This window comes from Molossus molossus, unplaced genomic scaffold (assembly GCF_014108415.1).
Source record: "Molossus molossus isolate mMolMol1 unplaced genomic scaffold, mMolMol1.p scaffold_m16_p_3, whole genome shotgun sequence".
Classification (NCBI taxonomy): Eukaryota; Metazoa; Chordata; class Mammalia; order Chiroptera; family Molossidae; genus Molossus; species Molossus molossus.
Genome location: NW_023425366.1, coordinates 102,413,168 through 102,430,333, shown reverse-complemented (window position 1 = coordinate 102,430,333; position 17,166 = coordinate 102,413,168). Strand labels below are relative to the sequence as shown.

The following is a 17,166-nucleotide window of genomic DNA, read 5'->3' as shown; positions in this document are numbered from 1 at the left end:
CTCTGTTCAGAGCAGTCAGCTACCCTTTCTCTGTCCTTATCCTTCATCTGTGTTTCCGACCTTGCTCTCATCATGCTCATGTGTCTTTTGCTCAGCTGTCTACATTTACCCCCTCACAAGGCATGATCTGAGCAAAGGTTTGATTCTAGTCTTTTATTCTCTTATATCAAAGTAAGCTCACATGTCCCCATTTGTAGGGGCAACAGTCTTTTGAAAAAAACAATGTGACAGAGAGAAAAAGGTAAGTCAATGAAGTGGGGCAGAATGAAGAAGGCCGAGTGGACCCTCAGAGATGTACTGGTGCTGAGGCCCAGGATGAGTACAGCTTTAGAAGCTATCATGGAGCCAAGTAGATACTATACTCTGAAATCATCGCACTTACAATGAAATGCAGTATACAACATAACCTGCAAGGAATGATGAAACCTGATGGGGCGCAGTTTTTACTACATGGCTTTCTGAACTTCTCAAAATCAGAATACTAGGTCTTGCTCCTTTCTGAAGCCCCAACACTGAGTCTGACACCTCATGGACTCAATGAATCATGAATTAAAGAATGAATGAATGAACACATAAGGAATGAACAAATAAACCCTGTTCTAAGAGTCTAGTACTTTATAACTTTTTCATCTCTACATAGAACATTCTAAGATGCCAATCTGAATGATAAGACAGGTAATAATATTATAAAGAAACTATGTAAGTACTAGATGGAGGAGAGGAGAGAAATTAGAAGGAGTAAGAGAAACACAAAATGCCTAAGTTTCACTGCAAGGTTAAGAAATTGAGCTCTGCCATCCAAATGCCTGGTTTCTAGTCCTGCCTCAACAACTAGCTAATTATAAGATGTTGCACAAATTACTTGACCTTTCTCCCTATTGTTTCCTCATCTGTAAAATGGGAATTTGTAAAGCCTAGATCAGAAAGCCACTCTGAGGATGAAATAAAACAATACCTGTAAAGTGCTTACTGTAAGAGGTCAAAAAAGTTAACATTTATTATCAATACCATAGGTTCTGGGCCCACTGCCAGGTACAAAATCAAAGGAGGAGGAGTTGACAAAAGGAAGAAAATGGCAAGAGACGTCCAGTGCCCCAGTCTCTGCAAAGTCACTTTCCAAATACTGTTCAGCTGACTTAGAAGTTTGCAGCTGACTGAAAACCCAATAAAAGCCACAGAGTAATGAGACTGCCAAAAGGCTAATGTGATCTTGGCTTGCATTAAGAGAATCACGTGGTCCAGAATAATCGCAGAATTGTCAACTATGTTTCTTCTCTGCACTCTGAGACCACATGGGACAGTGGCAAGCTTTGTGGATAACAATATGCCTGAAAGCAAAACATACGCAGTACATATTAACAAAAGCCAATGACAAAAAAAAATAATCTTAAACAAATGTGAAAGAAATCATAAAACTGGAGAGGAGGAAAGTGGTCATTGGTCTTGACAAAACCCTAATTTTGTCAAGAGGCAATAGAGACCAAGAATAAGGAAGCTCCTCAACATGAGCCTCTTAAAAACAGGAATTGGCCCTGGCCGGTTTGGCTCAGCGGTTAGAGCGTCGGCCTGCGGTCCGGAGAGACCCAGGTTCGGTTCCCGCTAAGGGCATGTACCTCGGTTGCAGTTTGTCCCCGGCCCTGGTTGGTCGTGCGGGTGGCAGCCACTCAATGTGTCCCTTCACGTCGATGTTTCTCACTCTCTCTCCCTTCCTCTCTCTCCCTCCCACTCTATCTGTACAAAAAATGGGAAAATGTCCTCAGATGAGGATTAAAAAAAAAAATTAAAAACAGGAATTGTGTGTCATTTATTTTTATCTCAAGTTTCTGCCTAGAACTGAATTGTCCACAGTTAGTGTCAGAACAGAACCACAACCCTGGCCTCCTTAACCGCAATACTGTGTCAACGACATCAGGGGCTGCCTGTGAATGAACTGGTGGAAACAGAAAAGAAGAAAGAACCCGGGAGCTCTAGATGAGCTCGGCTCACCTCCAGTTCTGTCCAGGGTCAGCACTGGTCCACCGAATGCAGTGCTAGTTCACCAGCACAACTTTGGAGAACTAGACCCTCCCTTCCTTTGCAAACATTCCTCTCTGCTGTAATTTCTCTAAGAGTAGGCCAAAATTATCAACTTGCCTTTTCCTGATTGCTTCTGATTCATATCCGTGTCAGTGAGGCCACTTACAAACCAAGAAAACACTAAACACCGAAGGAAAACAGGCTTGTATACACCTTTACTTCACACTCAGAAGCTCACACGAGAGTATCAGCCTGGCAGACAACACCCATTTCCCCTTCTTTTTTGGTAATAGCAACAGAGCCCTGACTTTAAGATAGATCAATGTGCCCACCCTCAGGAAATCAAGAATGAGTGCTCTTAGCTGGTCATGATCACCTTTAGATACTCTTTACAAGTAATTGGAGACTGGGGACGGGGGCTGATAATGTGACCCGAGTCTGACCAATGGTATGTAAGAGCAAGTCTTTCTGCAGGCTTTTGAGGAAAATCTTCCTCCTTGTAATAAGACAAGTATGTGTACCAGGAATCTCCCTTTGCTCCTGCATCTTCCCTTCTTGTTTTGAATGATGTAAAGATAATATTCTTGAAACCAGGGTATCCATCTTTTTATGATTTTTTTTTTATCCTCATCCAAGGACATTTTTCCATTTTTGTTCAGATATAGTGGGAAGGAGGAAGAGAGAGAGAGAGAGAGAGAGAGAGAGAGAAACATCGACGTGAAAGGGACACATTGAGTGGCTGCCTCCTGCACAACCCCAACCAGGGCCAGGGACAAATTGCAACCAAGATACGTGCCCTTGACCAGAAACAAACCCGCGACTCATTGGTCCATGGGCTGACGCTCCAACCACTAACCCAAACTGGCCAGGGCCCAGGGTATCCATTTTATAACCATAAGGTAACAAGCCTGAGGGTGAAATCCAATATACTATGAAAAGCAGGGGGAAATAAAGTATGAACAGAGCTTGGAGCTTGAATCTTTGAGTCTCTGACTCAACCCTGAGACCTCTTGTTCCTCACTCTTTGTCAAGACACTATGTTAGTTGGGGTTCCCATTACAAAAAAATGAAAGCATCCTATTTATGTCCATTTCCACAATCTTAATATATTTATTTCACAGTATGAACAAAATTATTTTCTTGGAGATTTAAATAACTTTACAAGCCTGAATGAGGCCATACTCACAGACATGATATTAGGTAATGTGTAATACAATGCAGGGTCAAATGGAAAAGAGTGGGGAACCTAGGACCCCCAAATGCCAGGGCTAAGATCTACCCACAAGACTAAAGCAATTCAAACATTCCAGCATGCTCTAACAAACAAAAGAGCTGGAGGGCTAAGGTCCCAGGGGTACAGCTTGTGTTCCTGAAAAACCCTGAGTGTTTTACTTAGTCAAATATTATGGCTCAGCTTTTTAAATATTTCCATTTAAATGTAGATTTTGACCTTCTCTCCAATGAAATATTAATATGAGTATAAAATATATATAACTCATCATCTGAGAGAGGGTCTCTTTCTAGTATCTGTCGTGTTTCCTTTCTGCTGTTTTGGGATGACTTCTGAAAACCATGACAGTTTTATCTGCAGAACCTATCTCTGCCAACTAACTGTTTCACAGAATGACTGAAAGCTGTAAGACCACATCCTTCTCAGATACATTCTGGGTTCGTTTGTTGTGTCTGTTTAATTTCTTTCATTCAGCTATCAGTAAGATTGGTTTTCATAAGCAACAGTCATTTATGGGCTGGGTTGACAAAATGAAACTGTCTCCAGCAATACAGTGCAGAGGAAAGGCTAATTTAATTTGAAGTATCTCCTTACCTAAATAAGTAGTCTGTATTAAGATTAACTGGGTTTTCTATTTCTTTCTAATAGCATGCAGCCCATTAAGTAGAATAAAGGGCTGTATTTTTAAATTTTTTAAATGTATTTTTATTGTTGGAAGTATCACAGATGTCTCCCCTTTTGTCCCTCATTGGCCCACTCCACCCCACTCATGCCTCCCCCCAGGCTTTCACAGCACTATTACCTGTGTCCATGGGTTATGCATTTATGCATATAAGTTCTTCGGTTAATCTTTTCCTGCCCCACCCTCACTTTGAGATTTATCAGTCTGGTCCATGCCTCCATATCTCTGAATCTATTTTGTTCATTAGATTCCACATATAAGTGAGATCATGTGATACTTGTTTTTCTCTGACTGTCTTATTTTGTTTAGCATAATACTCTCCAGGTCCATCCATGCTATCTCAAAGGGTAAGAGATTCTTCTTTTTTTTTTTTGTTTTTGTTTTTTTTTTTTTTACAGCTGCATAGTATTCCATTGTGTATACCATAGCTTTTTTATCCATTCATCTACTGATGGACACTTGGGTTGTTTCCAGATCTTAGATATTGATAATAGTGCTGCTATAAATATAGGGGTGAATATATTCTTTCTGATTGGTGTTTTAAGATTCTTAGGATATATTCCTAGAACTGGGATCACTGGGTCTAACAGCAGTTCCATTTTTAATTTTTTGAGGAAACTCCATACTGATTTCCATAGTGGCTGTACCAGTCTGCATTACCATCAGCAGTATATTAGGGTTCTCTTTCTCCACATCCTTGCCAGCACTTGTTTTTTGCTTTGTTGAGGGTAGCCATTCTGGTAGGTGTGAGGTGATACCTCATTTTCATCTTTTTTTTTTTCTTTACTGATTTTAGAGAGAGAGGAAGGGAGAGGGAGAGACATAGAAACATTGATGAGAGAGAACATTGACTGGCTGCCTCCTGCATGCCTCCCACTAGAGATTGGGCCCACAACCTGGGCATGTGCCTTGACCAGGAATCAAACTAGAGACCTCTTGGTACATGGGTCAATGCTCAACCACTGAGCCACACTGGTTGGGCTCATGTTGTTTTAATTTGCACCTCTCTGATGATTAGTGACTTTGAGCATTTTTTCATATGTCTCTTGGCCATGTGTATGTCCTCTTTGGAGAAGTGTCTATTTAGGTCCTTTGCTGATTTTTTAATTGGATTGCTTTTTTTTGTATTGGATTGCTTTTTTGTTAAGTTGTATGAGTTCTTAGTATATTTTGGAAATCAGCCCTTTATTCGATATATCATTGGCAAATATGTTCTCCCACACAATGGGATTCCTTTTCATTTTGCTGATGGTTCCTATCGCTGTGCAGAAGCTTTTTACTTTGATGTAGTCCTATTTGTTTATTTTGTCCTTTGTTTCTCTTGCCCTATGTGATTTATCATGAAAATTCTGCTACATATGTCTGAGATGTTGCTACCTATGGTTTCTTTTAGGATTTTTATGGTTTCGTTACTTACATTTAAGTCTTTTTTTAATCCATTTTGAATTTATTCTTGTGTATGGTGTAAGCTGGTGGTCTAGTTTCATTTTTTTGCATGTACCTGTCCAATTTTCCCAACACCATTTATTGAAGAAACTGACTCTATTCCATTGTATGCTCTTGTCTACTTTGTCAAATATTAATTGGGCATAATGGCTTGGGTCAATTTCTGGGTTCTCTGTTCTGTTCCATTGATCTATATGCCTGTTGTTGTGTCAGTACCAGGCTGTTTTGATTACAGTGGCTTTATAGTATAATTTGATATCCAGTATTACGATCCCTCCTACTTTGCTCTTCTTGCTCAAGATTGTGGTGGCTATTTGGGCTCCTTTTGGGTTCCATATAAATTTTTGAAGTATTTGTTCTAGATCTGTGAAATATGTCATTGATATTTTTAATAGGGACTATGCTGAATGTACAGATTGCTCTGGGTAGTCTGGGCATTTTAATGATGTTAATTCTTCCAATCCATGAACACAGTATATGCTTCCCCTTGTTTGTATATTCCTCTCTTAGCCACAGTGATCGGATAAGAAGAAAAAATAAAAGACATCCAAATTGGAAAGAAGGAAGTGAAATTGTAATTATTCGCAGATGACACAATATTGTAAATAGAAAACTCTAAAGACTCCACCAAAAACTACTAGATTTAATAAATGAATTCTGCAAAGTGGCAGGATACAAAATTAACATTCAGAAATTGATGGCATTTTTATACACCAATAATGAATTTGCAGAAAGGGAAACTAAAAAAAATCCTACTATTGCAACAAAAAAATTAAGATAGCTAGGAATAAATTTAATCAAGGAGGTAAAAGATCTGTACTCAGAAAACTACAGGACATTGAAAAAAGGGCTGTTGTTTTTGTTAAATCACAAATTATGCCATTCACTCAGCTTTGTCATCTTCATTATTTAATCAGCCAAAGGATGACTAGCAGATCAAGCAGAGCAACAGGGATTAGCCAACATGTGAATTTTCCCCTATTTATTTCTTCAAGCTTAATAACTAATCACTCTAATGTTATGCAAAGTTACTGTTAAATAAACAACTTCCAAAACAGAACTGTCTCTAGCACTGACTACTGAAGTAGAAAAGAAGATTGTGTTCAAGAGTTGAGATACGTAGGTTCAAATCTTATGACATTCTTAGTTGTAGATCTACATGCAAATTACTTCAAATCTCCGAATCTTAGTTTCCTTATCTTTAAAATGGACACGTGTGTTTGCTTTGCAGTTCTGCTACAGATTATCATTTGAACTAAGCCATCAAAAGGTTCCCTCACAGGCAAATGAAAATCTTGGAACTAGCCTCTGAGGAAATCCAACATATTAACATTCCATCTGTTACTCTGTAATTAGGTCAGAGACAAACACCACAGACTGTTGCTTTGTCCTGTATCACCATCCCCATTGATTCTCTTATCTACTCAACACTCTCTTTCAACACTTATTGTACACATACTAGGCACCACATCAAGTGAAAAATACAAACACGTTTCCTGCCCTCACAGAACTTATGATCTCCAAAAGATTTCTTCAACTTTGACCCTTGTATACACCTGTGGTTAAGAACTATGCCCTGGGAACAAACCCCTATGCAATCCTTCCCCAAGTTCTCACTACTCTCATTTCAGCATGAATGCCCCTCCGCTAGTCCTATTTCTGAAGAAACCCAATTTATTTGGTTCCCCCCCTAACACTTTCAGTATATCTAACACTCCTTCTTCACTGACCCACAGGATATTACTGTCCACCTCTTGCAGGTCCATTGGAAGATTTGAAGTCCAACAGTGTCATTCAAAATGCCTCTTTTTGCCCTGGCTTGGTGGCTCAGTTGGTTGGAGGGTCATCCCCTATGGCAAAAGGTCATGAGTTTAATCCCTAGTCAGGGCACATACCTAGGTTGGGGATTCAATTCCAGGTCAGGATACCTATGGGAGGCAACTGGTCAATGTTTTTCTCTCTCCCTTCATCTCTCTAAAATCAATAACCATATCATAGGGTGAGGATTAAAAATATTAAAACAGTGCTCGCTTCGGCAGCACATATACTAAAATTGGAACGATACAGAGAAGATTAGCATGGCCCCTGCGCAAGGATGACATGCAAATTCGTGAAGCGTTCCATATTTTTGGAAAAATGTCCTCGGGTGAGGATAAAAAAATAAAAAAATAAAAATTAAAACAAAAAAACCAAATGCCTCTCTCTTTCCATTAAATCATTACTCATCTCTACCCAAGAGAGACAGCCTAGAGTCACCTGTCACTGAGTGTGACAAGGGTACCAAATGCAGCCCTTTGCCCAGACTCTCTGCCTTGGACACCATCCTGCTCCTACCTGGTACATCCTCCATCATCAGCATACACACAGAGCAACACCACAATCTGGCCTCCACTCCACCCTAGGGACCAGCTCTGAGTGAACCTTGCCATTATGCCTAGCTATTAGTGAAGTTTTATATACTTCTAAAGTCCTGAGCTGGAACAGGCAGTCAGCAGAGGGCCAGCCATTAGGGATTTACTGTCATTTATCTATTTTTGGTCTTACCAATAATTATTGGTCTTACCAATGGTTTGAGGCTGGAGAGTTTGAGCAAACTAAACTACTTTTGAAGCTCTTCCTTTGAAACTTCCAACAGCATCATAGGCCACAAAGAGGGACAAAAACATCCCACCACTTTCCTGTCACACACTTCTGTGATCAAAATGGAACTATCCATTGTAATCATTCACTTTATAACATCAGAATAAGCTACAGAAAACTTTGCATGGTTCATAAAAACTGACTTTTTTAAAAATCTTCATCCGAGGATACCCTTTTATTAATTTGAAGGGGTGGGGGGGGGGAGAGAGAGAGAGAGAGAGAGAGAGAGAGAGAGAGAGAGAAACATCGATGTGAGAGAGAAATGTAGATCAGCCACCTCCCGTAAGCACCCTGACTGGGGATCGAACCTGCAACCTAGGGTATGTGCCCAGGCCATGAATCAAACCCATAAACTGTTGGTGTATTGGACAGCACGCCAACAAATAGATCCACCTGGCCAGGTCTAAAAACGACTCATTTTAAGGCCCTAAAGAAAAATTTTAAAGATGATGATCTGAACAATAGCAGGCTCAATACATACAGAGTGTTCTAAGATACTTTCTCTAAAGAGAACCAAAGTAATTGGGAACATGTCTATTTGGTTACATGTTAATTACATGTAACCAGCATTTGATTCCTTTTTTGCAAATTTTTCTTTAAATACACTGAACTTTTCTCCAAATCAAAGCATAATATTGTGATACCAACAGATTTCTAGATAAGGTCATCTTAACCACCACCAAGGTTTCTAAATAAGAAATTCTAGACAAGGCATTCTCAAACAGGAATGCACAAATGCACTGGAAATCTCAGAAATTTGATGTAAAATTTTCTAGGAATCCATACCTTTCATGAACCAAGTTATCATCCAAAACTTTAAGAACAAGTCATACTGTTCTCTATGCTGACTCAATAACATTAAACTTAAGTATTAACTTTTATAGTCCTTACCATAAAAACCTATTATTTAATTGAGCATTTAGTTTGTTTAAGACACTTACACTACACACTACAGCAATGTTTTTTATATGCTAAATATGTCACTTAACCTCAAAAAAACTTTGTATTAGAATTATTATTATTATTATACCCAATTTACAGATACAGACCCTGAGAAACATATTAAACAAGAAACTTATTCCAGGTCATACCATTTGTAAATGACACTCAATATTTGAATCCAGGCAGTCTGTTTTTGTTATTTGAGAAAATTTTCAAACATATTAAAAATAGGAAACAAACACTCATGTGTATACTATCTAGATTCAAAATTGTTAACATTTTGCCAAATTTGCTTTATCTATATACTTTTTTTTTTTTTATCCTAACCCGAGGATATTTTTCCATTGATTCTCAGATTGAGACGGAGGGAGAGAGGGAGGGTGGGAGGGAGGGTGGGAGGGAGAGAAACATTGATGTGATAGAGACACATCGAATGGTTGCCTCCCCCACGGCCTCAATGAGGGCCGGGAATCAAACCACAACTGAGGTTTGTGCCCTTGACTGGAATTGAACCTGCGACTATTTGGTCTATAGGCCGACGCTCTAACCACTGAGCAAAACTAGCCAGGGCCTTATTTTTGTTTCTCATGGAAACACGTGAAAGTGATTTTCAGATATTATGACAATTTCATGCTAAAAACTTGACATTTCCTGAGAGTAAAGGCATTCTTCTAATACAACCAAAATACCATTATCACAGCTGATACTTTAGCAATAAGTTTCTAATTTGATCTGATATCCAGTCCATATTCAAATTTCCACAACTGCCCCCAAAATACATTTTATAGCAGTTATTATTTTCAAGACAGATACACTATTCATGTATTAGATTTCGTTGTTTCCTCGGTTTCTTGTAATGCAGAATAATGCCCACCAGCCATTCACTTTTTTCATGACACTGACTTTTTGAAGAGGTAAGACAGGCCAGTTAGTTATCTTAAGAATGCTCCACATTAAAAAAAAAATTATTTTGTTTTGGTCTGAGAGAGGAAGGAAGGGTGGGAATGAGCGAGGGAGAAAGTGAGAGCGAAACATCAATGAGACAGAGAGAAACACCAATCTGTTGCCCTCTCACCCGCCACATGTGCCCCGACTGGGGATCGAACCCACAACCTATGTATCTTCCCTGACCAGGAATCAAACCTGCCACCTTTTGGTGTAGGGAACAATGCTCCAACCAAATCACACTGGCGAGGGCTGTTCCACATTTTTTTGTTTGTTTCCCCCTAGTGTGGATTAATTTCTCCCTATCCCTGTGTTTTCCATAAACCTGTATTTATTCAGGTTAAACATTTTTGGCAAGACTACTGCTTGATGATGCTGTGTACTTCATGTTATATGATATCAGGAGGCTCGCAGTGTCAGATTATCTTTCCTACCATTCACGATGCTGAGTGTGACCACCTAGTTAAGGTGGTAACCACTACTGTAAAAACACACTTTCCACCTTTGCAAGTGATCTGTGGAGTTTTCTTTGATATCATCAGATCATTTTAACTAATGATTTTGCCTTCCATTAATGGCCCTTGCCTGATCGAATATTTCACTGCAGGTTGCAAAGGCCGGTATTCTATGTTTTCTTCTGTGTTTTATCTGTTAGCATCCTTTTGTAAAGCAGAGATTTCCCATATCAATCATAAAAGAACTATAGTTTCTCATTAAAAGGAAAAGTAAATCCTTAATTTCTTTTTTTTAATTTACAATTTTTAGAATGGAGAGTTCATATAATAGTCATTTCCAGTGGTGCCAAGAGTTTCTCTTTCTCTGTCTCATCACTATGGATTCATGGATCTTATTTGTACAATGTTTAAATTCAATTGTAGTCATTCTTTATAATGTCCAAATTGTCTGACCAGTGGAAGCCCCATCAAGCTGCACAGTCCATTGTTCTTAACCATCACACTCATTACACTGAGGAGAGCTCAACAAAACTATATTTATTTGCTTAATCTTAGCATCCTGTGGGCTTCATGATGCTTCTCCTAGCAGAGCACTTAAACTGTGTGTTTTTATGAAACACTTCCTCTACAGATATCAGACATTTTACATTAGTACTAAACAAATGAAACAGCTATTAATTTTGTTTCAGAGCTTAATCTGAACAAAAGCAATAGACACTAGCAACATGTAACTGAACTCTGGGAAATGCCTTTGGAATACAAGGAGATTTCTTTGTTTCCTTAACAGTCCTCCTTTAATACCAACCTACTCAATGACACCTACTCAAAGTATACTACAGGGATCAACTAAAAACTAGCAACAATTGAAAATATTCGAGTTGGGGGGAAAGGAGGTAGCAGAGTAGTGGTTTTCAAAAACACAATTACTGGGCCCCACCCACAGAGTATTTGGGGTGAAATCTAAAAATGTGCATTTCTAACATGTTCCCAGGTGATGCTGAAGCTCTTGGTCCAGGGACCACACTCTGAGAACCACTGGCCTAGACTGATTCCTATTTTGTATCTCCCTCTATTTATCTCCCCATCCTCCTCCAATAACCACTAAGTTACTAGGACTCATATACTTCACTCTCCTGTTTTACTTCCTTCACCTAAAAAAAAGAGACACATATGAGTGGCTACTAGACCACTCATGAGCCAATAAGAAATAGGCCTGACGGTTTGGCTTAGCAGTTAGAGTGTTGGCCCATGGACCAGAGAGTCCTGGATTCAGTTCCTGCTAAGGCCACGTACCTCAGTTGCAGTTTGTCCCCGGCCCCAGTTGGGGTCATGTGGGTGGCGACCACTTGATGTGTCTCTCTCACATCGATGTTTCTCTCTCTCTCTCTCTTCCTACCCCTCTCCCTCCAACTCTATCTGAAGATAAATGCAAAAATGTCCTCGAGGGGAGGGGAGGGGAGGGGAGGGGAGGGGAGGGGAGGGGAGGGGAGGGGAGGGGCCTAAGACCTTGAAGTGATTCTTCTGGTTTGAGGCCTGCTTTTATGAAGACCCCCATAGTACTTTTCTCCCCAAAAACTATCTTTACAAAGGATGAAACTGTTTATTCTGGTGGTCAGGGGACTCTAAAACAAAAATCTTTGGTTTTTCCATAACTTTCAAAAGAGATATGAGCTTTACTTTTTGCCAAAATAGAATCCAAATAAATCAGATTACTTGGAGACACACAAAAATGAAATTGTGTTACAGAAAACATTCTGGCGTCAAGTTACAGTCAACATGTTTGATCTCTAAATCTATGTCTATAGTCCAGAACCTTAAAAAGTGACTCAAAAGTCCAACCAACATTCATTGAGCAACTGCTAAACAGTGCTCAGCACTGCAGCAAAGGAGAGAAGACTGGTCACAGTGAGATGAAACCCCAATCAGGTAATTACAACACAAGTAATGTTCAGAATAATAATCCTGGGGCACCATATGATGTCTCAGCAAAGAGACAGGCAGTGAAGGTCAGCAATTCACTGCCCAATAGACATGCAGATCAGAATGCCAACTACAGAGCTGAGATTATCAGCATATTGGGGGCTGATACCCTAATTCAGACTCTCAGGTCTTTCTCAAGCATATAAATGTTTCTGATTACCCCCAGTGACCCTGAAAACCTAAAAAAATACAACTACAAAAGCTTCAGAGTTTGCTAGAGAATGGGACAGATCTGACAGATCTGCCCATAAATTCCTGTTTTGATTTTAATTGTGGCCCAAAAGACATCAATCTGGAGCATATATCCCTAACTAAAACCAGGGTTTTAAAATTATGCCCCATATGGCTTTCTCAGAAACCATAGGACAGGCTGAATAAATGAAATATATGGTTAAGCCCCCCCCCCCCCCAAATTCATTTCATCCACAGCAGTTGGGTAATTTGCTTTTGTATTTCATTACACTATCCTGTAATATCTCCATTTAAGGTAGAATTCCCCAGCTAAAAGTATTTTATAAATCCTTGATGTAGTTCAGCCATCAAAAGAATGGGATTCTGGTCCTGGACTATTTCTCCCAGTTTTGTGACTTGGGTATAAGCGACATACAAGCTACAGTGTAGTGATGGAAATCAAAGGTTCTGATGTAACTAGATAGCCTGGGTGCAAATTCCAGCTCTACCGCTTGCTTACCAGTGGTGTGACATGGACAAATGATTAAACCTCTCTGTGCCTCAGTTTATTCTATGAAATGAGGGTAATAATGATGCCTGCCTCATCAAGTCACTGTAAAGATCAAGTAAGATAATACATAAAGCACCTTAGGCAATGTCTGGCTTAAAAAGTGTTGATGCTATCACTACTGTCATTATCATCATCCATACAGACCTTTGCTTCACTGGTATAATAAATACATGATCTCTAAGAATCATCCCAAATTACTCAAAGGTCATGTAAAGTCTAAATACTGGCAACCCAGTGTTATCAAATGTACAGATTACAAAAGCTTGAATCAGAATATGAGAATGTGTGGGTGTGGGTGTGTTTGTGCATTTATCCCCTCTCTCTGTTGTCACATACCAGCTCTCATTTCAATATTTATCCATGTCCATTAGCTTCATAAAACAAGGCAATCCAGGCCATCAAGACAGAGAAGAAAAAGAGAAAATCCAGCCCAGGGCCCTAGCTGCAGTCAAAAACTATCTGAGCCCCCTGTTAAATAAAATGTTCCCCATCATAAATAGCATAAGAGAAGCTATACATCCCAGGGAGCCTGGTTTGCAAGTTTCCATTTTATGCCAGATTTAACCAGTCAAAGTTAAATGGAAAACATGTGTAGTATTAATAAAAGGCTCAGTGTCACTTTATTTCTTATGCTAAAGTACAATCGATGGCTCCAGAGAGAGCTAAGAGCTTTTAAAATACACCATGTGGTCTCTTAACAAACATGATGCCTCTTGATAAATACTTCTCTGCTGGTGTCCATGGCAAATAAGCAAGAACACACAGCAAATTGCTACATGCAATAAGCAAGCCCCCATTTCCCTCTCTGACACAAATGGCTCAGCAGTGACTCATGGCAGGACCAGGAGGCAGAGAGAAGGGCAGCAATTGCAGGCTCTTCTCAGTGGGGCACTTAGGGGGATAATGAAGCAGGAAGCAGCTGGAATTATCTTGGGCCTCCATAGTAGCAAAAGAGAACAAAAGGTAACCAGGAGAGAGACATCTAGACTCAAAGCCTAGACCTACCAAGTGCTAACTAGATAACCTTGGACAAATTAACCTCTATGAGCATCTGTAAAATACAGAAAAATGCTACTCCCTTCAAAGACTTGTTGAAAAGGACAAAGGACAAGTGATATGGACAGCTGTCATTACTGAAGGCTACTTAACTAGCAGGGCTGCCACAGTATCTACATACATTACTCTCATGAAATCTTCATAACAACTTGTGGACCTGATTATTATCCAAATTTTCAGATGAAAAAAACAAAAACTGAACCCAGTTAGTCCTCTAGGCCATCATCCCAGGCCAGGTGCTGAGTCTGCACTGTCTATAGTTCGTGAAGTCTTCCTTAACCATTCCCATCACAGGCAAGGTCTCATACAGGTGTATCTCACAGCATCCCTTATTAGAGCAGTTATCAATCAACATAAGAGCAATGACACTTAACATTTACTGTGCCCTAAGCATTGGCATTTTTGTCTGGTCCCCCTCTACAGTGAGTTCAAAATAGAACTGCAGCTATCATCCTAATATTGTTGCCCACCTTCACTGCCAGGCATACATCATAGCGCTTAAGACTTCTTATAAGCAATGAGTGAATGTTAATATCATTTTTATTATTAAAACATTTTTTTTTTCTAGGATACCAAGTATTTGGACTAACTGAAACAGAGCTCATATGTGCAGAAAGTGAATGCAGGTTTCCTGAGCACCTGTGGCAACGCTCTTTGTCACTGCCCCTAAAGAGCTTAGTCTTGTCCTTTACTCCTCAATAGGCATGAACTGGACACAAAAATCCACCTTATCCAAACAGATTAAAATAAAGGCTTTCAAATGAGGATGCAAAAGAGGGGGAATAAATTATCACAAAAGGAATTACCATGAATGTTCCTAAATCCACTTTAAATAATTCAATTTACATAAATTCTTCAGAATGTAGTATTTTATCTACTGCATAGGAATAAAACTATTCTATATTTTGTTTCATGTCTAGGTACTACTTTCTGTGAATTTAACCATAGCCAATTATTTCAGAGATATGGTCAAGGGACTCCCTGAACACATAGGCAGAGGGTGATTTCTATATGACAGTGATGTCACACTTGCCACCTATCCATAAAACTATAACCTGGTGCAAGCCTTCTCAGGTAGTTTAGTGTGAATCTGCTTATACCACATACAAGGAAATAGTAGTTTTGTCTGAAACTTTCAAATCAAAGAAGGAAGGGCCAGGGGTGGATGTGTATAAAAATGTACAGCCTTTTGAACCCAATTCTGTCATATTTCTTACACACACAATTCTTTAAGACTTTCTGGTGGTCAGTTGAAGAAATAGATAAATAGTGGCTTGTGCTGAGTCCTTCCAGCAGGCATGTCAATAAATCCTGGCCAGGAGGCAATTCGTTCTAGGACAATGAACAGCTGCTGTTTAAATGTGCCCATTCTTAGAAACTTTCAAATCTCTTCACCCTCTTTCCAATAATCATACTGCCACCTGTGCACCTGAATTGATAAACATCTTCACTCTGGGGTGCTGTATACAGCATTCAACACTTTAAGTGCTCTACCTAATTCTGGAAAATGCATTTCTCCAACTACTGTCCTCCCAATAAAAGCAGCAACCTGCACTGAAATTCTGGAAGGACATGCACTATTCACTCTAAATCAGTCTTCGAGCTTTCCCAAACTCACTGAAATTATTCTTCCTCTACAGATACCTCTAGAAATCATACTCTTGTCACATGCCTGGGTTGACAGGCAGTAACCGGAGGGGCTGCAGTATCTGTAATGGTTTGGGGGTCTCTTGGTACAAATCTTCAACACTGAATCAAAGAGTTATCTCAAAAGATAGGATTTCATTCTGTAGCATTTTTCACTTGCCAAAAACCCCTCTCAGATCCCACTAATGGTGATGGAGATTTAGCGTGTCCAGTGGCCAATACTCCCTGGAGTATTGAGTTAAGAAAAATCAGAAGATCAGTGTTCTGAGCTATATTTATGATATTTTCCATGAGCAGAAAATCCTCCTGTGCATTACTTCACAGAGCAGAGATCTAGTGATTCAACAACATTCATTCTGTTGGCAATGAGGGAGGGCACGGGGATCTTTCCTAAACCTCCCTCCAGCATTAAGAGTTGGTTCAGAAAGCACTGGAAACTTCGCCAGACTGTTTCTTTATTCAGATGAGGAAGGCAGAGTAGGGAACTCCACCTAAAACAGAAGCTCAAACCGAAGTATAGAAGTGACTGGCTAGACCCCAAACTAAACAACCTCATTCTAAGATAGTATGAACCCTAAGAATAAAAGCCTTTAATTATACACACTTGGGTGAACAGTCAGTCTATTGGACTCTCTCCTAAGTCCCGAGGAAATGACCTACAATTCGATGAGGCTAGCCAGACTGAAAAGAAGGGTTCTGCAGGAGCATAATGGTGTATGATAACAGGGGAACTGGTTTAACAGTGAAAAGAAGGCAGAGCAGCAGGTAAAAACAATTATAGAGGACTTATCAAAGCTCTCTTGTCCCCCCCCCCCCTCCAAGGGCCTAGAGAATTGCTTCTCAACCTAGCTGCCATTTAGAATCCCTTGAAAAACATTCAAAACTGTATTTTTCTTGGTACTTACTCCTAGAGATTCAGATTCAATTAATCTGGGATGTGGCCCAAGCATGACTTTTTTTTTTTTTTTTTTTTTAAGCTTCCCGATGAATCAACTGTGAGTGTGAATATAATTTTTTTAGTATAGTTACTATGGAGTGTAATTACCAGAATCTAGATTTTTCAGAGACATTCTAGGACAGGTTTCAAGTTCAAGCAAGATTCTTCAAGGATCAGGAATTCAGATAATATGTTTAGCGCTTTCACTAAGGTTCACAATTAATTTGAAGTTCAAATATGATCAAACTTTTATAAGATCAAAGTCCAATTATAATTATATAATAATCAGGTCAGCAGTGAAGGTAAATGCTGTGAGGGGGGAGTTGCAATTTCATACCAGTTGCATGCAAGGTAGATGAGCAGAAAGAGAGGATCAGATGAAAGAGGGTTCTCAATAGGTGGTTCCCTGAAGGACAGCTTGGGCATCACTTGAAAACTTGTTAGTAA

At 39.5% G+C, this 17,166-nt stretch overlaps 1 protein-coding gene and 1 non-coding gene across 3 annotated transcripts in view; one reads left to right on the top strand and one right to left on the bottom strand.

Annotated features, from left to right (window-relative positions):
- AUTS2 (activator of transcription and developmental regulator AUTS2) overlaps positions 1-17,166 on the bottom strand; it is a 1,152,295-nt gene that overhangs the window by 872,711 nt on the left and 262,418 nt on the right. The gene's annotated exons all lie outside the window — the stretch shown is intronic.
- On the top strand, positions 7,399-7,505 carry LOC118642925. Its single transcript, XR_004961834.1, has one exon. It is a non-coding gene; the product is annotated as a U6 spliceosomal RNA (small nuclear RNA).